This window comes from Puma concolor, chromosome D3 (genome assembly GCF_028749965.1).
Source record: "Puma concolor isolate L17-30 chromosome D3, mPumCon1.1.hap2, whole genome shotgun sequence".
Lineage (NCBI taxonomy): Eukaryota > Metazoa > Chordata > Mammalia > Carnivora > Felidae > Puma > Puma concolor.
In genome coordinates this window covers 28,688,022-28,711,961 of record NC_141678.1, presented here as the reverse complement: position 1 = coordinate 28,711,961, position 23,940 = coordinate 28,688,022, and the positions used below count along the sequence as shown (strand labels likewise).

The window sequence follows — 23,940 nt, the reverse complement described above, 5'->3', positions numbered from 1 at the left end:
CCACAGTTTGCTGTCCCCTGATCTATGGTATTTAAAGCTCCATATATAGGGGCGCCTGGGTGGCTCAGTCGGTTGAGCGGCCGACTTCGGCTCAGGTCGTGATTTCGTGGTCCGTGAGTTCGAGCCCCACGTCGGGCTCTGTGCTGACAGCTCAGAGCCTGGAGCCTGTTTCAGATTCTGTGTCTCCCTCTCTCTGACCCTCCCCCGTTCATGCTCTGTCTCTTTCTGTCTCAAAAATAAATAAACGTTAAATAAATAAATAAAAAATAAATAAAGCTCCATATATATAACAGGGGACATCAGATTTGAAATGTGAGGCCTCCTCCAATAAATATAGCATCATTTATAGATTTAACAGACATTACTTCTACACCTTTTCTAGAAATTCAGCATGATGTATAAAAAGATTTAACTTTCATGTGTGACTTTGTGGTTTTAAATATATATTTTTTTTAAATTTTTTTTTTTTCAACGTTTATTTATTTTTGGGACAGAGAGAGACAGAGCATGAACAGGGGAGGGGCAGAGAGAGAGAGAGGGAGACACAGAATCGGAAACAGGCTCCAGGCTCTGAGCCATCAGCCCAGAGCCCGACGCGGGGCTCGAACTCACGGACCGCGAGATCGTGACCTGGCTGAAGTCGGACGCTTAACCGACTGCGCCACCCAGGCGCCCCTTAAATATATATTTTTTAATGTTAATTCCTTAAAAAATTTTTTGTTATGTTTATTCATTTTTGAAAGAGAGAGACAGAGTACAAGCAGGGGTGGGGCGGGTAGAGAGGGGGGGTTTGCACAGAATCTGAGGCAGGCTCCAGGCTCTGAGCTGTCAGCACAGAGCCCGACGCGGGGCTCGAACTCACAAACCACGAGATCATGACCTGAGCCAAAGTCGGACACTCAACGACTGAGCCACCCAGGTGCCCCTAACGTTTATTCATTTTTGAGAGACAGAGACAGAGCATGAGCGGGGGAGGGGCAGAGAGAGAGGGAGACACAGAATCTGAAGCAGGCTCCAGGCTCCAAGCTGTCAGCACAGAGCCCAATGTGGGGCTCAAACCCACAAATGGTGAGATCATGACCTGAGCCAAAGTCAGGCGCTCAAGTGACTGAGTCACCCAGGTGTCCCGTAACTCTGTGGTTTTAAAGATATTATTTATAAGGTCCTGTCTCAGTATTTTTCCTTTAGCTTTTAGTAAGAGGTCATATTACATTAAAACATTTCACACATTTTTTGCTTTTTTAGTTTTTCTTAATGTTTATTTATTTTGAGAGAGAGAGAGAGAAAGTGGGAGGAGCACAGAGAGAGAGCAGAGACATAATCCCAAGCAGACTCCATGCTGTCAGTGCAGAGCCTGACACAGAGCTCAATCCCACGAACCATGAGATCATGACCTGAGCCCAAATCAAGAGTCAGAAGCTGAAGTAACTCCACCACCAGATGACCCTACTTTTTTAGTTTTATAATGAGTATATTAGTATTGAATACATGAAGTAAAATATTTTCCATAATTGTATTTGTACGATTTCTCTCTTTTATTAATATATTCATGTTGATTCATAGGGGTACATGCACCCCAATGTTTATAGCAGCACTATCAACAATACCCAAATTATGGAAAGAGCCCAAATGTCCATCAACTGATTAAAGGATAAAGAAGATATAGTGTATATATACAATGGAATATCACTTGGCAATCAAAAAGAATGAAATCTAGCCATTTCCAACAATGTGGATGGAACTAGAGTGTATTATGCTAAGCTAAATAAGTCAGTCAGAGAAAGACAAATACCATGATTTCACTCATATGTGGAATTTAAGAAACAAAACAGATGAACACAGGGGAAGGAAAGGAAAAATAAGATAAAATGAGAGAGGGAGGCAAACCATAAGAGACTCTTAAATACAGAGAACAAATTGAGAGTTGCTGGAGGGGATGTGTGTGGGGAGGATGGGCTAAATAGGTGATGGGTATTAAAGAGAGCACTTGTTGGAGTGAGCACTGGGTGTCATATGTAAGTGATGAATCACTGGGTTCTACTCCCGAAACCAATACTACACTGTATGTTAACTAACTTGAATTTACATAAATAAATTAAAAAATATATATATATATATATATATATATATATATATATATATATATATATATTCAAGTTGAGGAACACCTGTGTTTATGCTGAAATATTTCCCACATTAAAAACATTTGCTGAATTTCTCTCCAGTCAGAATTTCTTTGTGATTGGCACATAATAAAGGTTCCTTTCTCTTATGAATCCTTTGATGTTGAGCAAGATATGCATTTACAGTGAAGGCCTTTCCACATTCCTTACATTGATAGGGGTTTTCCCCAGTATGCATCCTCTGGTGTTGAGTCAGATATGCACTCTGACCAAAGGTTTTCCCACACTCTTTACACTTGTAGGGTTTCTCTTCAGTATGAATTCTTTGATGTTGATTAAAGTGTGTACTTCTGCTGAAAGATTTGTCACATTTTTTGCATTTATAGGGTTTCTCTCCAGTATGAATTCTCTGGTGTTGAGTAAGATGTGTGTTCCATCAGAAAGCTTTCCTGCATTCATTACATTCAAAGGGTTTTTCTCCAGTATGGATCCTCTTATTTGAATAAGGGATGACCTAGGACTATAGGCTTTGCCACATTCAGTACATTCATAGGGTTTTTCTCCAGTATGTGTTCTCAGATGTAAAGTAAGCTGAATGCTCTGGGTAAAGGCTTTCCCACATTCTTTACATTCAAAGGGTTTTTCTCCAGTATGAATCCTCTTGTGTTGCATTAGAGATTAGCTATGACTATAGGTTTTACCACGTTCGGTACATTCATAAGGTTTCTCTCCAGAATGAGTTCTTAGATGCAGAGTAAGTTGAAAGCTCTGAATAAAGGCTTTGCCACACTGATTACACTCATAGGGTTTCTCCCCAGTATGAGTTTTCTGATGCAGAGTTAGATGTGAACTTTGGCTAAAGGCCTTCCCACACTGATTGCATTCATAAGGTTTCTCTCCTGTATGAATCCTCTGATGTTGTGTGAGGCATGTACTTTGGCTGAAAGCCTTTCCACATTCACCACACTCATAGCGTTTTTCTCCAGTATGAGTTCTCTGATGTAGAATAAGAGATGAGTCCCAGCTGAACAACTTCCCACATACACTACACTCATATGGTCGCTCTCCTGTGTGACATCTTTCATGTTGTATAAGGTGTGTTCCCCTGCTAAAAGATTTATCACAATCTCTGCATTTGAAGGGCTTTTCTCTAGCACCAAATTTCTGATATCTAATAAAACATGACTACCCTGGTGTTGAGCGAGATCCAAACCACAGCTAATGTATTTCCCACATTGATCACGTTTGTATGGCTTTTCACTTGTGTAGATTCTCTGATGATTACTTAGATCTAGGTTATGTGAAAAGATACTGTTGTAACTGTCATCTTTACACATTGCTTTCCCTGAAGGAATTGTACTTTGAGTAACAAAGTTTGATTGCTGTCTAAATTCAAATCCATTATCTTCACGAATGGTCTCCCGAGTCAGGATTTTCTTATGGGTAAATGCCATCTGCCCTGGATGGCTTTCTAAACAGCCAAGCAATTCTGGGACTTCTCTGGTGGAGTAACAGATTCTATTTCTTTTACTTTTATTGATTATCATGCCCTGGGAAAATTCTTCAGAAATTACTTGCTTCAGATTTGACTCTGCAGTTCTATATCTGGTCTTTTGGCCTGAAAGAAATTTTTAAAAATGGAGGATACTTGACTATTTAGAGAGACAAAAAGTGTGACCTAGTCAAAGCTACATATGTTACTATTACTTTTATACTTTGATTTTCCAGAGGTATGTTGCTTTGACTGATTTCAAATGTTATGTGAACCAAGAGCCACTGTACACAGGAGCAAGGAAGAAGTGAATAGGGACACACACATGGTTACAGGGGTGCTGGTAAGTGAAATGAATGAGGACTGCTGTTCTGGAATGACTAAAGGGGGCAAACTGGGACTGAGAATGGACAAGGGGGCAGCAATTAGGGGAATCATGGGAATAAGGACCAGCAGAAGAAAAGCAGATCAAGGTATAACCTGAAGTCACTGTGTGCCTGGGTCATTATGAAATGTCACCACTAATCTCTCAGCCTCTTCTCCTTATTTGTCCATCTGGTAAGCTGCCACAGTTAACTTCCCTGAAACACCAATTCACCAGGTCTGTAAGGATAGTTCTCTTGCACCCATTCTCCTGCTGCTTTCAGAGGCAACCCATGATCACTGTTGAATTGACTACGGAGGTCACAGAGTAAGCAAGTTATGGGCAAAAAGGACTCATGCAGAATCCAACACAGGTGAGGAGGTGTGAAAAGAAACAGAGGAGCCAGGCGAAGTGGGGAGTGATTATAAAGTCTTGCTGAAATTAATGCAGCAGGAAGCAGAAAACCATGGCGTGGATGCTGGCAGGTGGTGGACATTCCTAGTAGACTTACCTAACATTCAAGGTAGATTAAGAGGGAAATGATGGTGACCAAACAGATGACAGGAAAGGGAGGGAGGTGAAAGCAGCATCACTGACCACAGATGGGCTTCTCTTGAGAGGGCAGAATGCCTGGCAGCATGGGGGGCGGGGGGGGGGGGGGACATCCAAGAAGAGGGAAGAAGAAAGTCAGTGCAGGGTGGGAGGGGCCTAGACAGACAGTAAACCCCCTGAAAGGGCAGGGCTCATACAGGAGAGAAGCAGGAGGGGCAGGAGGCAGCTTCTGTGCAGGGACTGTTTTGGAGGCAGCTCTGATTTCCCCTGGGGATTTCTCTGTTGTGATTCTAGAAATTTCCAGCTTCCTGGACAGCCTTCTGTGTGAGCCCCCAGGCCTCCTTCCCATCTCTTCACCTGGAGAGGGGTCCCTAGGAATGTCCCTCCACAGCATCCATGGCGATTCGCCTTGCTCCAACTGGGAGATCACATCAGGTTTGAAATCCTGGTACCCTGCCCGAGAAAGATAAGATGTACAGGTGTTGGGGCCAGTGACAAGTGTGTGCCCAGGGCCCTGCCCCCTTTTCCCTGTCTTCAGGACCTTTGCAGCATGAAAGATGGGTGACGCCAGGGTGGGGGTGGGGGCAGCCTCAGCCTCTTGCTTCCTACCACGCAGAGGATACACAGTAGAAATGCCCTGGGTCCGTGTCCTCTGAACATCAAAATATGGCTCCATGGTTCAGAGGCCTCAGGTCTGGATAGAGAAGAGAGAACACACTCCTCATCCACGAACTCATATTGGCAGAGTTGGTGCACACAGGCCTTCAAGGATCGTTAGTAGACTGTGCCTCTGAGAGTCCAAAACCCCTTTCTAGTCTCTGTTGCATCTTTTAAAATCATACATATTGTCATTATAATCTACTATATCTGTGTTTATTTAATATAAAAAAATCACTTATCATTTAAATTACTTGATATCTCCCCTCTTCCCATCAGCTAGGCAGACAACCTGAGAAGATGACAACTGTGTCCCCTGTCCTTCCCAGGGTGCTGCCTGGTGCTGCCCCCCAGGCCAGTGCAGATGGTGGGCCACTCTTAACCAGGGAAGCCAGGCTCCTATAGTTCTCCAGCATGACCTCTTGGTACAGTGCCCTCTGAGTGGTGCCCAGATGCTCCCACTCCTCCTGGGTGAATTCTACAGCCACGTCCTGGAATGCCACTGGGTCATGAGGTGTTACACATGGAAGTGTTAGGCAGTGGGAATGCCATGCTCAGCATATCACAGAGTGCAGCATCTCGCAGGCAGAGGAAGATATATACACACAAACCACTGGCTTATATTGTGCTGAACACCACACGTTTAGTGAGTCTGGTTCAAGCAAGAGCAAGACACCAACACTGAGTCTACGACGATACTCTCCTAGAAGTTCTAGTCTGTGCAGTAAGAAATTCCAGGAGAGTAATGACAGCTAGACAGTTGTGAGAATTGCTGGACTATAAGGTCAGGGGAAAAACAGCAAATTGTAGACGAATCCATGGAATATGCATTTATTCAGTGTTACAGACTGAATTGTGTCCCTTCCTCCCAAGTCATATGTGGAAGTCCCAACCCACAATGTGACTATTTGTAGATGGGGCCTTTAAGGGGACAATTCAGGTTAAATGAGGTCATAAGGCTGGGGCCCTAAACCGATGGGTCCTTGTAAGAAGAGGAAGAGACACTGGGAGTGTATGCACACAGAGGAAAAGCCATGTGGGGGCACGAGAAGAAGGGGGCCATCTACAAGCCAGGAAGAGAGCTTTCACCATAACCCAGCCCTGATGGCATCTTGATCTTGGACCTCCAGCCTCCAGAACTGCAAGAAAATGAATTTCTGTTGTTTAAGCTGCACAGTTGGTGGTACTTTGTTATGGCAGCTCTGGCAGATTAACAGAGTTGAAACATGTGCATTGAGCAGTCTACTGTTTAGGGACATATGTGGTAGGACCATAAAGAAGATCAAAAAAAGATTCCTAGAAATTCCAGGGTAGAAATTATATTTGAAGGAGGAGGGAGAGGGATGTTGTTTTTAAGATGAAGCGATAGATAAAGAGGAAGTATGTCTATTAAACTATTTGGAACAGGACAAGTTACCGAAGAAAGGCTGGTCAGGGCACAGCACACGAGAGGGGACTTTGTGCTGTGATGTGCAGAACAATGCCAAAGGACAGCTTGTTTGTGGCTCTGCACCTCAACTGTGTGGGTCTTCCTTCTTACTCTTCCATCTGCATGCAGCACCCTCTCCTGGCCTCCTGCTCAGACCCCTGGGCCCTCCCCATTTCTCTCCTCCTTGAATAACTGGGGTCCACAGTCCTCTGTCCTGCACTCACCCAGATCCCTTTCTTCCCCTCCCTGGGGTCTCCCTGTGCTCATCCACTCCTGGGACCTCAGGACCATTTCCTCCCCCCAACTCCCAGTGTGGGCTTTCAGGTCTGAATACTTGAGTTGTCAGAACAGAGTGAGAGGGAAAGAGGAGGTCAAGGGCAAAGCTGGGCTAAACAGCATCATTTTCACCACTGGAGGACATGCCCTATCCCAGAGAGGTAGAGACCCCACAGGCAGAAATTCCCCAGGTAATAGTGTGCTCATCACCACAGCTGGAGACCCCATGAGTGGTGGGGGGGTCTCTTCTCCATGAGACAAAGACTCCACAAGTGGTGGTGCCCACCTTGCCATGAATGGAGCCTCCTCACCAAAGCAGATCCACTGATGTTGCCCATGGCCTAAGGCAGCAGAAGCCAGGGGGCCAGACCAGGTGTGATGGCTGAGCCACATCATTGCAGGGCATCCTCACCAAAGTCATGAGGGGACAAAGCCTGAGAGATCTGACCAGGGTAGCAGCTACCTCAGCGCCCCAGTCACTGTAGTAGACACCCACATAATCCCAAAATGCACGAGGGCAAAGGGACAAAGACAGCTTGTTCACCAGCTGAGAACATGTCCCCCCAGGATAGTCAGACAATGGCTGAGTAAACACCACATTCTCCTTCATCTGGTTTAGTTCATCCAACAAGTACAAGTTGAAATGTAATCCCAGTAATGAGAATGAACTCAACTAAATACTTACAACTTTAAAATTTTGCAGATAATCAACTTAAGACTTTTTAAAGTTTATTTATTTGAGAGAGAGAGGGTGTGAGTGTGGGAGAGGCAGGGAGGGAGGGAGGGGGAGAGAGAGAGAGAGAGAGAGAGAGAGAGAGAGAGAGAGAGAGAGAGAATCCCAAGTAGACTCCATGATGTTAGCACAAAACCCAACATGGGGTTTGATATCACAAACTGTCAGATCATGACCTGGGTCAAAATCAAGAGTCGAACGCTTAACCGACCGAGCCACCCAGGTGCCCCTCAACTTGAGAATTTTTAAAAGATATTTTTAATTTGTAATAAAATTTTGCAACCTGATTTTTCTTTCTTTTTTTTTTTTTTTAATTTTTTTTTCAACGTTTATTTATTTTTGGGACAGAGAGAGAGAGACAGAGCATGAACAGGGGAGGGGCAGAGAGAGAGGGAGACACAGAATCGGAAACAGGCTCCAGGCTCTGAGCCATCAGCCCAGAGCCCGACGCGGGGCTCGAACTCCCGGACCGCGAGATCGTGACCTGGCTGAAGTCGGACGCTTAACCGACTGCGCCACCCAGGCGCCCCTGCAACCTGATTTTTCAAAAGTAACAAGTTACCTATTAAAGTTCTAAATCATTTTAGTTAATAGGAATGAGTCAAGAAAGGATGAGTATACAACATAAATGTTATAAAAAACCACCTGTTCTTCAAATGAAATCCTTACCCATGTGGGCAGGAGGCTTTGAAAGTTAATAAATCCATTTAAAGTTTTAAATGGAGACACAGACACTTGGTTTGGCTGTAAATTAATTCTTTGTTTCTGGTTGAATATGTAAGACAAATATGATGAGAAAATGCAGATCTGTTCGGGAATTAATTTACCCAGATCTTATTGAGTAAGAGCTTCTCTCATCTAGGTTTCATGTTCATGATAATTCCTTTCAGAAGTTCAGTATCTGAAATAGAAAGGCACTTTTAAAGGTAGAGGTTACTCCCTTAACCATATACTTGAAGAATAAAGTCTTCAGGAAAGATCACAGAGGGAGACTGACATTGTATATTTATGTGTTGATTTTTCCTTAAGAAAAAATGGAATGAAAGAACAGAAACTTTCAGTAATTGGGTAATATAATGAAAAATATTTTGTTGAACATATATTTTTCCAAATATTTGACTATAGGCTCATCTGGAGAATATTAATAATGGCTACCAAGAATCCCTCCCCACCCACCTCCCCTCCAGCAACTCTGTTTGTTCTCTGTAATTAAGAGTCTCTTATGGTTTGCTTCCCTCTTTTTATCTTATTTTTTCCTTCCCTTCCCCTCTGCCCATTTGTTTTGTTTTGTAAATTCCACATATTAGTGAAAAAATGATATTTATCTTTCTCTCCTGACTTATTTAACTTAGCATAATATACTAGTTCCATTCACATTGTTGCAAATGGCAACGTTTTGTTCTTTTTGATCGCTGAGTAATATTCCATTGTATATATGTACCACATCTTTATCCATTTGTCAGTTGATGGACATTTGGACTCTTTCCATACTTCGGTTATTGTTGATAGCACTTCTATAAATATTGGGGTGCATGTGCCCCTTTGAAACAGCACTCCTATATCCTTTGGATAAATACCTAGTAGTGCAATTGCTGGGTCGTAGGGTAGTTCTATTTTTAATTTTTTGAGGAAGCCCCATACTGTTTTCCAGAGTGGCCGCACCAGTTTGCATTCCCACCAGCAGTGCAAAAATATTCCCCTTTTTCCACATCCTTGCCGAAGTAGGTTTTAAATAAACATTATGACCCCAATAAATATACATGCAAAGGTCAGAGAAGTCAATTCATGAAAGAATAGACACCTCCTTGACTTGCACAGAAAGCAAAGTCCTCAGCGTCACCTGTGCCTTGGCTCCAGGAAGAGCTGCAGAGAGAGAGAGAGAGAGAGAGAGAGAGAGAGAGAGAGAGAGAGAGAGAACACATGAGTGCCTGCTCCTGTGGGGCTCAAATCTGTCCAGAGAGGATCGCTCACCTCTCCCCCAGCACCCCAACAGGGGCACAAAGGACACGACCACTTGTGCACCTGTGGCTCTGTATTGTGAAGAAACAACAGGGCTTTTTCCTTGGGTTTCTTACCTTTTCTGATCTCTACGAGGCATTTATAGTGTAGACCACTTCCCTCTAGGACCTTCTCCTCCCATAAAGAAAATTCAAGGCCCAAACGATTTTCAATGATGAATGAATGCTATCAAACCCTTAAGGGCAAAATACATACACTCTGTCAGAAAATCGAAAAGAAGGGAATGCTGCCTAACTCACTTTATGAGGCCAACATAACCTTGATACCCAAACCTGATAAATCATTACAAGACAATTAAACACCAATATCAGGAACATAGATACAAAAATTCTCATCACATATTAGCAAATCACTAGTAGGTGTATATATATGCATAAGAGTGTATGTGTGGGTGTATGTGTGTGTACATCTCTCAGTGGAGTTTACCCCAGAAACAAAATGTTGGTTTAACATTAGAACATTTATGTCATTAATCACATTAAGATTGTATTAAGAGAATGAAGGAGAAAAATTGTACTATCAGATGCAGAAAATCATTAGATAAAATTCAACACTAGTTCATGATGAAAATGCTCAGCAAACCAGTAATGAAGTTACTCAGTTGATAAAGGGCATCTACAAAAAGCACCTATAACTCATATCATAATAAATAATGTTTAAATAAATAATCAATGTTTTTACCCTGATAGGGTAACTAGGAACTAGGCAAGGACGTCTCTTCTCACCATTTCTATTTTACATTGTACTTGAGGTCCTAGTCAGTGAAATAAAACAGAAAAGAAAAAATAAAATGCATAAATACTAGATGGGAAGAAGTAAAACTGTATTTGCAGACAATGTGATTTTCTCCATAGAAAAGCCTAAGGAATCCACAATACAACTTTAAAACTGAATAAATAAACTAAGCAAGGTCATAGGATGTGACAGTCTTCTTATTTCTTATTAACCTTAATACTCCAATCCCATGTTATACTTAAAATTTTTTATACTATACTTTCCCTGTTTATACTACTGTGCAGTTTCTGTCTCCTGGTTGGATACTTCCTGATACAACTGTCAGAAGAAAAAATTACCCTTGACCTCTACTAAATACAAAAAAATTAATTTTAATTATATTGTAGCTATAAACAGAAGAGCTAAAACTATAAAATTTCTAGAAGAAAATATAGGAGGAGATCATTGTGACCTTGTGGTAGGCAAAGAATTCTTAAGTAGGACACAAAGATCACTAGCTATAAAAGTTGATAAAATGGACTTCACCAAAATTTAAAAAATGTCTGCTCTATAAAAGACATCCTTAAGAAAATAAAAAGGGGGGCATGTAGGAAAGGGTTAACTCTATGGGCCTGGTTTGCTCACACCCTGCATATTCCCATGGAAGGCATGTTTTCAGAACTGGCCCTTGAATAGCTCCTGGGAACTGAGCTCCTAAAATGGTCTGTTGGGTAAGAAAAGTGTTTTTGCAAGCCTGAGGCCTTCAGGCACCCTGGCCTTGCCAGATTGTCTAGATAGCTTACACTCACAGTGTGATTCATGGTGGACACCTACTTCCCATCTGGGAGGCCGGAGCTTTAGTGACAGGTCAGTCATGCAGTATGTCTACGTGGCTGACCTCCAATACAGACACTGGACACCTAGACTTGGCTAAGTTTCCATGGTTGGTGACACTTCACGCATGTTGTCACGCTTCACTGCTGAGGGAATTAGGGACATCCCTTGCCACTCCACTGGTGGGGGATGCATGGAAGGTTGTGCGTGGTTTCCTTCAGACTTTGCCCCATGCACCTTTTCCTTGTGCTGATTTTACTCTGTATTCTCTTGGTGTAATAGGCACCAAGCATGAGACAATAACTTCTGCGTCCTATTAGAGCCCTTCTAGTGAAACATCAAGCCTGAGGGTGGCCCTGGGGATCCTAAGGCAGCAAGCCACAGACTGCAAAGAAATATTCACTATATATGTGGTAATGCAGACAATACATATAAATATACAAATATAACACATACAGAACACATACATGATAACACATACCTATACACATATAACACATACATGGTAAAGATCTTACATCTAGAGTAAAGAAAGAGTTCTTATAGATCAAAACAAGAGATCAACCAACCTAATAAAAAAAAAACGAGCAAGGGACTTAGACCTTCATAAGATGAGATATAAAAGTGGTGATATGAGCATATGAAAATATGCTCACCATCATTAGCCAACAGGAAAATCCAAATGAAAAACATAGTGAGGCAGCACCACATGCCATTAGAAGAGCCAAGATTAAAAGGACTGACAATACCAAGTGCTGGCAAAGATCTGGAGCAAATGTAACTCTTGCACATTGTTAGTGGAAATGTAAAATGGATTGGCCACTTTGGAAGTTTCAGAGTTTTGTTTTTTTTTTTTTACATAGATAAACATATACCTATCCTATGAGGCAGCAGCTGCTCCACTATTAGGTGTTTACCCAAGAGAAATAGGAATATATGCTCACAGAAAAGCTTGTATGCAAATGACTATAGTAGCTTGACTCTTAAGAGCTAAAAACTAGTGCTCATTGACAGGTAAATGAATTGTGGCATGTTCATACAAGGAATAACACACAGCAATAAAAATGAATGAACTGCTAATACACACACATGATATGGATGAATCTGAGAGACACTTAGTTGAATAATTAAAAAAAAAAGCCAGATGAAAAATGGTACATAAAATATGGTTCAATGAAGTCCTCCCTTCCTTCCTTCCTTCCTTCTCTCTTTTCCTCCCTCCCTCCCTCCCTCCCTCCCTCCCTCCCTCCCTTCCTTCCTTCCTTCCTTCCTTCCTTCCTTCCTTCCTTCCTTCCTTCCTTCCCTCCCTGGCCTACCTTCCTTCCTTCCTTCTCTCTTTTTCTTTCTTTCTTCCCTTCCTTCCTTTTAATTGAAGTATAGTTGATGGACAATCCATGAAGTTCTAAAGCAAATTCTATGATGATAGAAGTCAGTCTGGGGGTTGCCTGAGGTTAGGAACACTAGGAATTGAGTACAGAGGCATAATGGAACTTCCTGGGGTGTTAAAATGTTCCCTGCCTTAACTGGGGTGGTAGGTACACAGATTTATATGCCAAATCCCATCACATCCCATTTTATTGCATCTAAATTATATGGCAATAAGTAGATTAAAAAGAAATTAGCTCCTCTCTGTCTCCTGCACCTGCTCTTCTCATTCTGTCCCACCCATCGCCGTCACACCGTCTCCTGAAAGAACCTCATCAGAGTCTACAGCCTCACCCTTCGCTGGTACTAGGGCAGCTACCAAATCCTCTCTCCACCCCAGTCCCCTCCCTGGTGCTCTGAGTCTGCAGTGGCCTGGATTTCCTCCTCCGCACCCCGCCAGCATCTGACTCATTACATTTCACCCACATCATCCACTCACTGGGTGTTCCCATCTCAGGACATGGCACCTCCATTTGTCCAGCTGCTCAGGCTGGAAATGGGAGGTTCCAAGGCTGGGCCTTCAGCCTCACCTCCGTGCTCTGATATCAAGCCCTACAGTCTCATCAACTCAAATCCCTCTTCCCTGTCACCTCCCCCACTGCCAGAGTTCAAGTTTGAGTCTCCTTTTACCTGAACTACTACAGTTCAGGCCCTCCTGGCCCTCCTACTACTAATGCCGACCACAGCTCTGGCAGACGGTCTAACAGCAATCTCATGAGACCCAAGCCAGAAGCACACAACTAAGCTGCTCGTGAATCCTGATCCACGTGAATCCTGACCCACAAAAGCAGTGTGGGATAATACATGTTTGTTGTTGCTTTAAGTCCCTAAATCTTGGGGTAATTTATTATGCAGGGATAATTAACACAGACAGTGAAGAGAGAAAGGGACGAATGAAGTAGAGAGATAAAGAATGTGGGGGAGGGGATACAATTTTAGAGATGAGGTCCAGAAAAGGTTTCCTTTTTTTTTTCTTTTATTTATTTATCTTGAGAGAGAGAGAGAGAGACAGAGACAGAGAGAGCACAAGGAGGGGAGGGGCAGAGAGACAGAGAGAGAGAGAGAGAGAGAGAGAGAGAGAGAGAATCCCAAGCAGACTCCACAACATCAGCATGGAGCCCGACATGGGGCTCAAACTCACAAACTGTAAGATCATGACCTGAGCTGAAATCAAGAGTCCAATGCTTAACTGACTGAGCCACACAGGCGCCCCCAGAAAAGGTTTCCTGATGAGAGGGTAACAAAGCATGAGGAGACAAGCCACGTGGGTATCTGGGAGAAAAGCATGCCAGCAGACAGACTATCATGTAGAAGTGTGCCTACTGAGTTCCAGATACAGCAGAAGGGCCGGTGTGGCCGGAGCAGAGTGAAGGAGCCAGTGACAGAAGATGAGGTTGGAACTCAGAACTGGAGACCAGATGGCACAAGACCTCACAGGCCATGGTGAGGCTCATTCTGGAACAGGATCATCTGGCTATTAGAGGAGAACCACTAGAAGTAGGGAAACTAGGTAGGGGCTAATCCAGTGATCCAGGGAGGGGCAGTGCTGAGCAGGGGGGAAGCTGAGAAGGGGCACAGTCTGGATACCTTGTGAAGAAAGAGCCAACAGGGTTTGTGAATGGATCCAAGGCAGGATGTGAGGAAAAAACGCAGAGTGAAGAAATACTCCAAGATTTTTGGACTGAGCAGCTGGAAGAAAGAAATGATCATTTGTTAAGATGGGAAAGAGTACAGGGGGAGGAGGAGGTCTGTGTGGAGAGCAGGAGTCCTTATAGACATGTTAAGTTCCAGGGGTATTAGATATCCAAGGGGAAGTGCCAAGTGGGCAGACGAGTAGTGAGCCCGGAGTTCAGAGCAGAAATCTGAGCAGGAAACATAAATTTGGGAATTATCAGCACATGTGTGGCAGTGAAAGCTGCAAGACTGGATGACGCTTCCTCAAAGTCGGTGCAGCTATAGAAGAGGGGAGGCTTCTGAAGACCCAGCCCTGAGGCCCTCTGGTCTTGGGGAGAGAGGTCTCTCATCTTAGGGGCTGTGGGGGACCAGCAGGAAGACTGAGAGGTTCCTGGAGAGGCAAGTGGAAAACCAGGAGAGGCGCTGTCCCACGGCCAAGAGAAGACAGTGATGACAGATCAAACAACATAGAATTTGCTGATGGACTTGACAAAGATAGTTGTGTTACCATTGCAGGGGCATAAACCTGCTTAGATGGGTTCAAGACAGACCTGGAGGAGAGTAATTAGGAACAGCAAAAATAACTCTTTGGAGGAGTTCTGGTTTAAAGGCAAAAAAAAAAAAAAAGGAATGGGTGGTTGGTGGAAAGTGGGACAAGAGGGATTTATTAATAGGGAGAAGGGACTGGGTGGCTCAGTTAAGTATCTGACTTCAGCTCAGGTCATCTCATGGTTCATGAGTTCGAGCCCCACATAGGGCTCTCTGCTGTCAGCACAGAGCCTGCTTCAGATCCTCTGTCCCCCTCTTTCTCTGCCCCTCCCCCACTGATGTGTGTGTGCTCTTTCTCTCAAAAACAAATAAACATTCTTAAAAATTTTTAATGCTTAGTTTTGAGAGAGAGAGACACAGAGTGTGAGCAGGGGAAGCGCAGGGAGAGAGGGAGACACAGAATCTGAAGCAGGCTCCAGGCTCTGAGCTGATAGCAGAGCCCAACAAGGGGCTCAAACTCACGATTGTGAGATCATGATCTGAGCCAAAGTCAGACGCTTAACAACAGAGCCACCCAAGCGCACCAATAAATAAACATCTGTTAAAAATAGGGAGAAATAATACTTTCAAATTAGTAACTATCAACCTGACATCTGAGATCATTTTAGATCCTTGCTTAGTACTGTTTCTTTTTTTCTTTTTTTTAATGTATGGAATTGTTTTTTTTTTTTTTCAATATATGAAATTTACTGTCAAATTGGTTTCCATTAGTACTGTTTCTATGTGAACATTCCACTGGGCTTACCAGTTTCAAAGTATTATATAATATAGTTACTAAAATAATTAGCATAATATGGCTGGGAAAGCCCACAAGAATGTTTTACAAAAAGTTAAGAGGAGCTCTCTCTGGGGCTTGGGGGATTAATATTAAAAAATTGTTTTTATATGTTTATTCATTTTTGAGACAGAGACAGAGATCAAGCAGGGGAGGGGCAGAGAGAGAGAGAGACACAGAATCTGAAGCAGGCTCTGGGCTCTGAGCTGTCAGCACAGAGCTTGATGCGGGGCTCCATCTCATGAACCATATCATGACCTGAGCCAAAGTCGGATGCTTAACCAACTGAGCCACCAGGTGCCCCTTGGGGGATTAATATTTATTGTGCTTGTTTCGATTTTCTTTTTTTTTTTTTTTTTCAACGTTTATTTATTTTTGGGACAGAGAGAGACAGAGCATGAACGGGGGAGGGGCAGAGAGAGAGGGAGACACAGAATCGGAAACAGGCTCCAGGCTCTGAGCCATCAGCCCAGAGCCTGACGCGGGGCTCGAACTCACGGACCGCGAGATCGTGACCTGGCTGAAGTCGGACGCTTAACCGACTGCGCCACCCAGGCGCCCCATGCTTGTTTCGATTTTCTAACACTTCTCTAGCACCTGTGCGTTACTTGTACTGGATGCTTCTTTACAATAAAGGAGAGATATTTTCATCACAGCTCATGAGACCCCCTTACTTATGCCGTTACACAGATGCTGACACTGTCTTTGGATATGCACAAGCTCTTCCCTCTCCCTGTGGGCCTAGTGTGTGCCAGGCCAAGACCCAAACACTTTTTCCATTGGTCATTCAGAACCATGGCCCTGAGGGCAGGCCCCCAACACAGTGCACCACACAAGTGTTCAGGGAATGGACAAATGGACAAATGGTGTCCTGTGACCCAAGTTTTGGACCATTGCTCCAACTACCTGGACACACTTTTGAATCTGAGCTCCTTCCCAGGCCCCCCAAGGCAGGGGTTTTAGGGGTAGGCTTCTCAGGGATGCCCTTCCTGGACGAGGAGAGCTTGTCAGACCCATCAGGGCATGAAAAGGCCATGCGACTCAGTGTTCCTTGGACTCCCAGGGTCTTTTCAACTTCTGTTCGCACTAACACCTTAATCATTATTTTATTAACATTAACTTTTTCAAAATTGTGGTAAAGACACACGTAACAAAACATCCACCATCTTAACCATTACTAAGGGTACAGTTCAGTAGTGTTAAGTATATTCACATGGTTGAGGAACCAATCTCCAGAACTTTTTCATTTGGCAAAACCAAACCTCTGGACCCATTAAACAACAGCTTCCCATACCTCCTCCACTCAGCCCCTGACAACCACCATTGCACTTTCTATGAACTTGACTACTCTAGGGACCTTACATAAGTGGAATCATACAGCATTTGTTATTTTGAGACGAGGCTCATTTCCATTAGCATAATGCCTTCCAGGTTCATCCATGTCACACCATGTGAGGCTTTACCATATTGTCTTGTAGGGATAAACCAGTTTTGTTCACCCATTCATTTGTGGATGGACACTTGGGTTGCTTCCACCTCTTGGCTCTTGTGACTAATACTGCTATAAACATAGTCTGTATCTCTTTCAGATCTTGCTTTCGATTCTTTTAGATATATACCCAGCGATCATATGGTAGTTTTATTTCTAATTTTTAAAAGAAAAGTTAAAGAATTTTCCAACTGTTTTTCAGTGGCTGCACCATTTTACATTCTCACCAACAGTGCAAAGGGTCCAATTTCTCCACATCCACACTAGCGTGTTATTTTTTATTAAAAAAAAAAATTTTTTTTTTTTTTTTTTGTAATAGCCAGCCTAATGGGATTGTGGTTATCTTTAAAAGATTCTGATTGTGATACACACACAAAGGGCGTGCAAGAACCTAATATTGGAACGGACAGTTGTAAAGAGAACATCCAGGGAATTCTTGACACAGGTCATGAAATAAATACTAATGGTGTCCCAGAAACACCCCGGGCCCTTGTCCTGGTAACCTTTTCTATTATCATCTCTCTCCCTCACCTTCCTACACTCCCCAGCTAAACACTCTCTGGCCTTTACAGTATTTTCCTTGCTTAACTTTACAGTCACATCTGAAACAATAGTTTCTATTTTGCCAGTGTTTGCACTCGGTATAAACGTAACCATTTTGTTAGTCTTTTTGCTTAACTTTGGGTAGGTAAGATTCATCAACGTTCATACAGCTCTCGTTTCTGGGTTCTCTGTATAGAATTTCACAGCAGCAAAATTCACCTTCGGTCTCTTCCAATACAAATCCACAGACAGCGACGCTGTACCGGTCTCCTGGGGCTTTGGGGCAGGGGTCTCCATCGCGCCCCTCGGCAGCGTTCCCCGGACGCGTGGGCAGCTCTGCAACCTCCGGCCCCAGGCTAGGCCCAGAGGCACGGGTCCTGCTCCTGGGGCTAAGGGACAGCCTGCCTGGGAGCCCCGTGGGGTCACGCACGCGGAGCCCCCTGCGGACCTCCAGGGTCGGGGTCAGGCAGGCTCAGCAAGCGTCCCACATTCCAGCCTGCGCTCACGCTCCATCACCCGCGCTCTCCACACTCCTCCCGGGGCTCCGAGTGAGGGGACCAAGGCCAATTTCGGGCTCAGAGGTTTGGAACTAGCGGGTACAGAGAGCTGTCTCGCAGATTGGGCAGACCTGCCTCCCACAAAAATCCAACGACCACCACAAAGGAGCAGGCCAAACACCGTCGCGGGAAAGTGCGCCTGCGCGGACCGGACACGAACTACAAGTCCCGGGAGCTTTTGTGCTGCGCAGACAGACGACTCCACTTCCCAGAAGGCATCGGGGTCCCGGAGCCGCTCTGACCTCCAGATCCAGACGAGCTTGTAGCACAGCTTTCTGGGAAGTGTAGTTCCGGTATCATGCTGGGCCGGTGTGTTGTGTGTCTAACTGCAGGGGTAGCCAGAGGGTGGTACCCAGGAACGTGGAATTATCCTGTCAGTTCCAGGTGGATTTGGGTAGGTTCTGGCCCATGTTCATCTTTGCAGGAAAGGCTCATTCACCTCGCCCTCAGGATACTAGTGGTGGTGGGTGGGCACTGAAGAGTTTTACTAGGCTTCCTGCCCCTGCTGTCCCTAACCTGGGGTCCCAGGAAGGGACGGGGGAAGAAGTAGGGAAATCCTCAGCCCTGTTCTCAGACCCAGTGATCCTGATGCTGGTCCACCCTCAGGAGCAGGGGAAGGAGTCTGGGTGGTGGCCCACCCTTGACACAGTGCTCTGACAATTTCACCCTCCTTGACTTGAACCCCAGCTGCAGCTTTGGCCACAAGTTCTACCCAGCCAGCATCAGCACAGCACAGCTGTGCCCAGGCCTCCCTGCTGTGGTTGTTGGCCTCCAGAGTGACCTCTATAAATCTTGTCTCCTGGTAGTCACATCTTTGTGTAGTACCTCCCACACTGAGTAGGGCGGACATATGTAACAAAAATAGTATTGTGGATATACTGGTATATGGATTATGAAGCTAGGTCATGAAAGACATTGATTGAAACTTCAACCTTGCTGTCTTGGATCACTCACTCTGGGGGAAGCCAACATCACATCTTAAGTATACTTGAGCAATTTGTGGAGAGTTCCACATGGCAAGAAACTTTGGCCTCCTGCCTACAGCCTGTACTAATTTGCCACCCACAAAAGGAATGCTCTTGGAAGTGGACCCTCCAGCCCTTGGTGACATCTTGACTGCAAACTTATAAAAGACCTTGAACCAGAACAACACAGGAATAGCTAGATATGGGGTACAATAACACAGGTTTATTGTTTTAAGTCACTAATTCAGGGGTAATGTGTTGTACAGCAATAGATAACACATACAGATAAGAGTGGTACAATAAAACCTTGGATTGCGAGTAACTGTTCTGCGAGTACTCCCCCAAACTTGCAAACATTTCTAGTAAATTTTAACTTGATAAACAAGTGATATCTTGCAATACGAGTAGTACATGACACTGAACGTCACATGATCACAACTGAGCCAATGGTTCTTCTCTCTGTCACTCTGTGTGAGATTGTGAGTGGTCATCAATGCAATGTCACATTTCCACGAAATCCTCAAAAGGAGGCAAAAGCAAGTGTCATTGGATAGGTTCCTTGTTAAAGTTGTGCAAAAAGAAAAAGATTTCATTGAGCCAATGGATAGCAGTGATTCCATTAGACATAATGAACGTAATTCTAAAAAAAAAAAATTAGAAGAATTTTTAAAAAGGAAAGAAAGAGAGTCGTCCTACACAATAACCCTCCTCTATCTTGTCTCCCTCACACCAGCCATGAAGGTTTTCAAAGGTAAGTGCAGGTTAATTTATTTTTTTATATCTTGTGTTTTCTTTATTTTGTATTATATTACAGTATTTTGAATTATGTGAATATTTTTGGGTTGTGGAACGAATCATCTGAGTTTTCATTATTTCTTATGGGGAAACTCGCTTTGATATACAAGTACTTTGGATTATAAGCATGTTTCTGGAAGAAATTAATGCTCTCAAACCAAGGTTTTACTGTATGTATAATTAATAATGCAGATAATTATATCCACTATTTAGAAATAGGATGCTGTGGAAACAAAAACTGGAATGTGGGAGAAGTTTTGGAACCAGCAAAGGTCAGAAGCCAGAAGGACTTTGATATGAGTGGTAATGAAATCATGATTGCCTTTGAAGAATCTGTTAGATGAAGTCTGATGGTCTTTAAGGATACTTCTGACGATGGGACGCCTGGCTGGCTCAGTCAGAAGAGCATGTGACTCTTGATCTTGGGGTTGTGAGTTCAAGCCCCACATTAGGAGTAGAGATTACTTAAATAAGTAAATACTTTTTTTTTTTTTAAGGATACTTCAGATGAGAGCTTAAAGGAAATGGAGGAAAATGTCTTTTAAAAGTCAGAGACAGGAATCCATTCTGCATAGTGGCAGAAAGTTTAGCTACACAGTCACCTGCAGTAACTCAGAAAGTAGAAAATGTACCTAATAAACTGGGTGATCTAGCTAAAGAAGTTTCCAGACAGTGTTTAAGGTGCTTCCCTTGCTTTACTGACCAAGGACAAGTGAAGTTCAGTGAGAATGTCAGAAGCATGTCTTTTGTTTTTCTCCCTCAAGTCCCTCAAGCATCAGGGCCAGGACATGATGGTGAGGGGCAGGCAGGTCTCCAGGCAGTTCCCGGTTTCGTCTTCTTTTCCACAAGTCCTATTGACCTGAACACTTTGGGGTAAGCCCCATGTGAGAAAGATCCTCCCTGGGCTCAGGGATCAGCCTCTACTCCCCTTCTCCCTGGGAGCAACTCGAAAATGAACAAAGAAAGAGAGAAAGGGAGGAAAGGAGGGAGGAATGAAACAAGAGAGAAAGAGAGAGAGGGAGAGTGAGGGAGGGAAGAAGGAAGGAAGGAAGAGAAAGATTGGAGAATAAGGTTTAGTTACCTCAGACATCACAAAAAAGCGGTTAACAGCCAACAATGCCTGTTTTTATTTCTCCCTGATCAAAAATATGTCCGCCCATCTGGATGACTGACATATGTCAGAGTGTCTGCCCTGCCCACACCTGGAGAGGACCCCCTTTCTTGGCTTTGGCTTTGGGGGCCAGAATGGACCCCTGGTCAAAGACAGCCAGGCCTGGTTCCCAAGCCAACCCCCCTGCCCCAGCCATGGACTGGGAATTCTCATGGGAGCAGCCAGTGTGCCCAGTTCGACTGAGTGTCCTAGAGGACAGTGGGGCCAGGAGCCATTACAGGCTCCCACAAGGCACGTGGGGGAGGAGAACCCATGCAGTCCCAGAGAGAGCAGGTCGGCACAGCCCTAATTCCTGCAGGCCCCATTCTCAGCTCCAGCCGCCCGCGTACCTTGGCTCTACTTCCTGCCACTGAATTCTATGATCCTCTCTTGAACCCCCACAGTGAACTGTGCCTGTCTTGAACTAGGCTGAGACTTAAAGAGCTCTGTGGGAGATCATCAAGACAGCTACCAACGATTCCTCCTATCTCCATATATACAGGCTACATCTCCCTGCAGGAGGGCGTTCTGTTGCTGTAAGCAAACCACCCCGAATTCAGTGATGTAAAACAACTAGCAGTTTATTGTGTTTGTGGATTCTGTGAACCAGGAATTAAGATGGGGCATGGGGGCTCATCCCTGCTGCACAATGACTGAGGTCTCAGCCAGGTAGACTGTCGTCGTTGGAGATGACTCAAATGGTTGGGGGTTGGAATTATCTGGAGGCTTTATCGCTTGCATGACTAGCACTTGGGTGGGAAGATGCAAAGATGGGGCTCAGCTGGACTTTCAACTTGAGAACCTAATCACGGTCTCTTCATGTGGTGTGGACTCCTCCCAGCATGGTGGCCAGGTTCTGGGGAGCGTCCTGCAATACAGCAAGTATCCCAAGAAGGCATACAGACTTTTCTGACTCAGTCTTGGGAGCCACACAGCATCACTCCCACCACATTCTGTTGGTGAAAGCTGTCATAAACCATCCCAGATTCAGAGGGACAGGGCACAGAGTCTACCTCTCAATGTGAGGTTTGTCAGAAAGTTTATGGCCATTTTTATTTATTTTCTTTTTATTGTTTTAAATGTTTTATTTATTTTTAAGAGAGCACAAGCAGGGGAGGGGCAGAGAGAGAGGGGGCAGAGGAACTGAAGGAGGCTCCTTGCTGACACCAGTGAGCCCAATATGGGGCTTTGAACTCACAAACCATGAGATCATGACTTGAGGTGAAGTTGGACATTCAAACAACTGAGCCACCCCGGCGCCCCTGGGGCCATTTTTAAAAACCACCACAGTTTGCTCTTTGACCAAAAAGTATTTACATTCATTCTTCCCACATGCAAAATACACTCACCCCTTGCAAGCTCTGCCCCCAAGTCTTATCCTACTATGGCACTGGGCTCAGGTTCAAGGTCCAGAATCTAAATCCAGTATCTAAATCAGGTACAAGTGCAGGTAAGGCTCCTTGGATGTAGTTCTTCATTTGACTTTGGGTGTGACTTCTCTTGATCTGAAGACGTGTAAATGAAAGAGATGTGTTAGCTGTACCCCCCCCCCCCCAGCTTTTGATGGAGGGACAGGCATGGGATAAATGCAGTCAACACTACCATTCTGATAAAGTAAAGGGTGGGTCACGACACTCACCATAGCAACCACACCATAGTGACTCTAACATCCAGCTGAACACATGTTGTCATTTCTTTTTTTTAACGTTTATTTTTATTTAGAGAGAGGGAGAGTGCATGCATGTGTGAGCAGGAGAGGGACAGAGAGAGAGGGAGAGAGAATCCCAAATAGGCTCTGCACTGTCAGCGAAGAGTTCAACTTGGGGCTCCATCCCACAAGCCACAAGAGCATGACCTGAGCCGAAATCAAGAGTCTGCTGCTTAACGGAGTGAGCCACTCAGGTGCCCCTGTTGTTTCTTGATTGAGGTCCAATCCTCCTTCCTGGTGCTGATTCCCTATAGCCCTCGTTCTGCCCAAAGAATGAGCATTCTAAGAAACTCATCTGAAAGTCCTCTCATGAACTAATAATCTCTGAAGTCCAAAAGCATCACTTCCACTGTGTTCTATTGGTCAAGTGAGTGAAAAGACAGCAAGAAAAGCAGTGATAGCAGGAGGAGTGAAAATAACACCTTTAGACATCTTTAATCTATCACACAAAGAAATAGAAATCTTAACAAAAACATGAATGAGACCTATAGGAAGAAAACAACACAAACTTAAAAGAGGACCTAAATAAATAGTAGTAGATGAGAAGAATTATGTAGAAAAGGCCATCACTCTTCCTAATTTAATACATAAATTTAATTTAATTTAATACATAATTTAATACATAATACATAATTTATACATAATTTAATTTAATTTAATACATTAAATTAATTCCTAATTTAATACATAATTTAATTTAATACATAAATATAATTTATGTATTTAATACATTCCTAATTTAATACATAAATATAAAGCAATTCCAATAAAATTCATAGGGATGTTTTTGTCATGATGGGTAATTTGTTTTTTTTTTAATTAAAAAAAATTTTTTTTAACGTTTATTTATTTTTGAGACAGAGAGAGACAGAGCATGAACAGGGGAGGGTCAGAGAGAGGGAGACACAGAATCTGAAACAGGCTCCAGGCTCTGAGCCATCAGCACAGAGCCCGACGCGGGGCTCGAACACACGGACTGCCAGATCATGACCTGAGCCGAAGTCGGCCGCTCAACCGACTGAGCCACCCAGGCGCCCCATGATGGGTAATTTGACTCTAAAGTTTTTCAGAAAACCAAATGAAGAGTATGATATTTTAATTCATAAAATATAGTGGT

General features: G+C 43.9%; 1 pseudogene across 1 annotated transcript; it reads right to left on the bottom strand.

The window, feature by feature from the left end:
• Positions 1 to 684: 684 nt before the first annotated feature.
• Positions 685 to 18,401, bottom strand: LOC112870382 (uncharacterized; annotated as a pseudogene). The gene is made up of 3 exons (XR_015242405.1): positions 17,868 to 18,401; positions 8,163 to 9,489; positions 685 to 7,909 (listed from the first exon to the last, which is right to left on the bottom strand). The product of XR_015242405.1 is annotated as an uncharacterized LOC112870382 (transcript).
• Between the last annotated feature and the right edge of the window lie 5,539 nt (positions 18,402 to 23,940).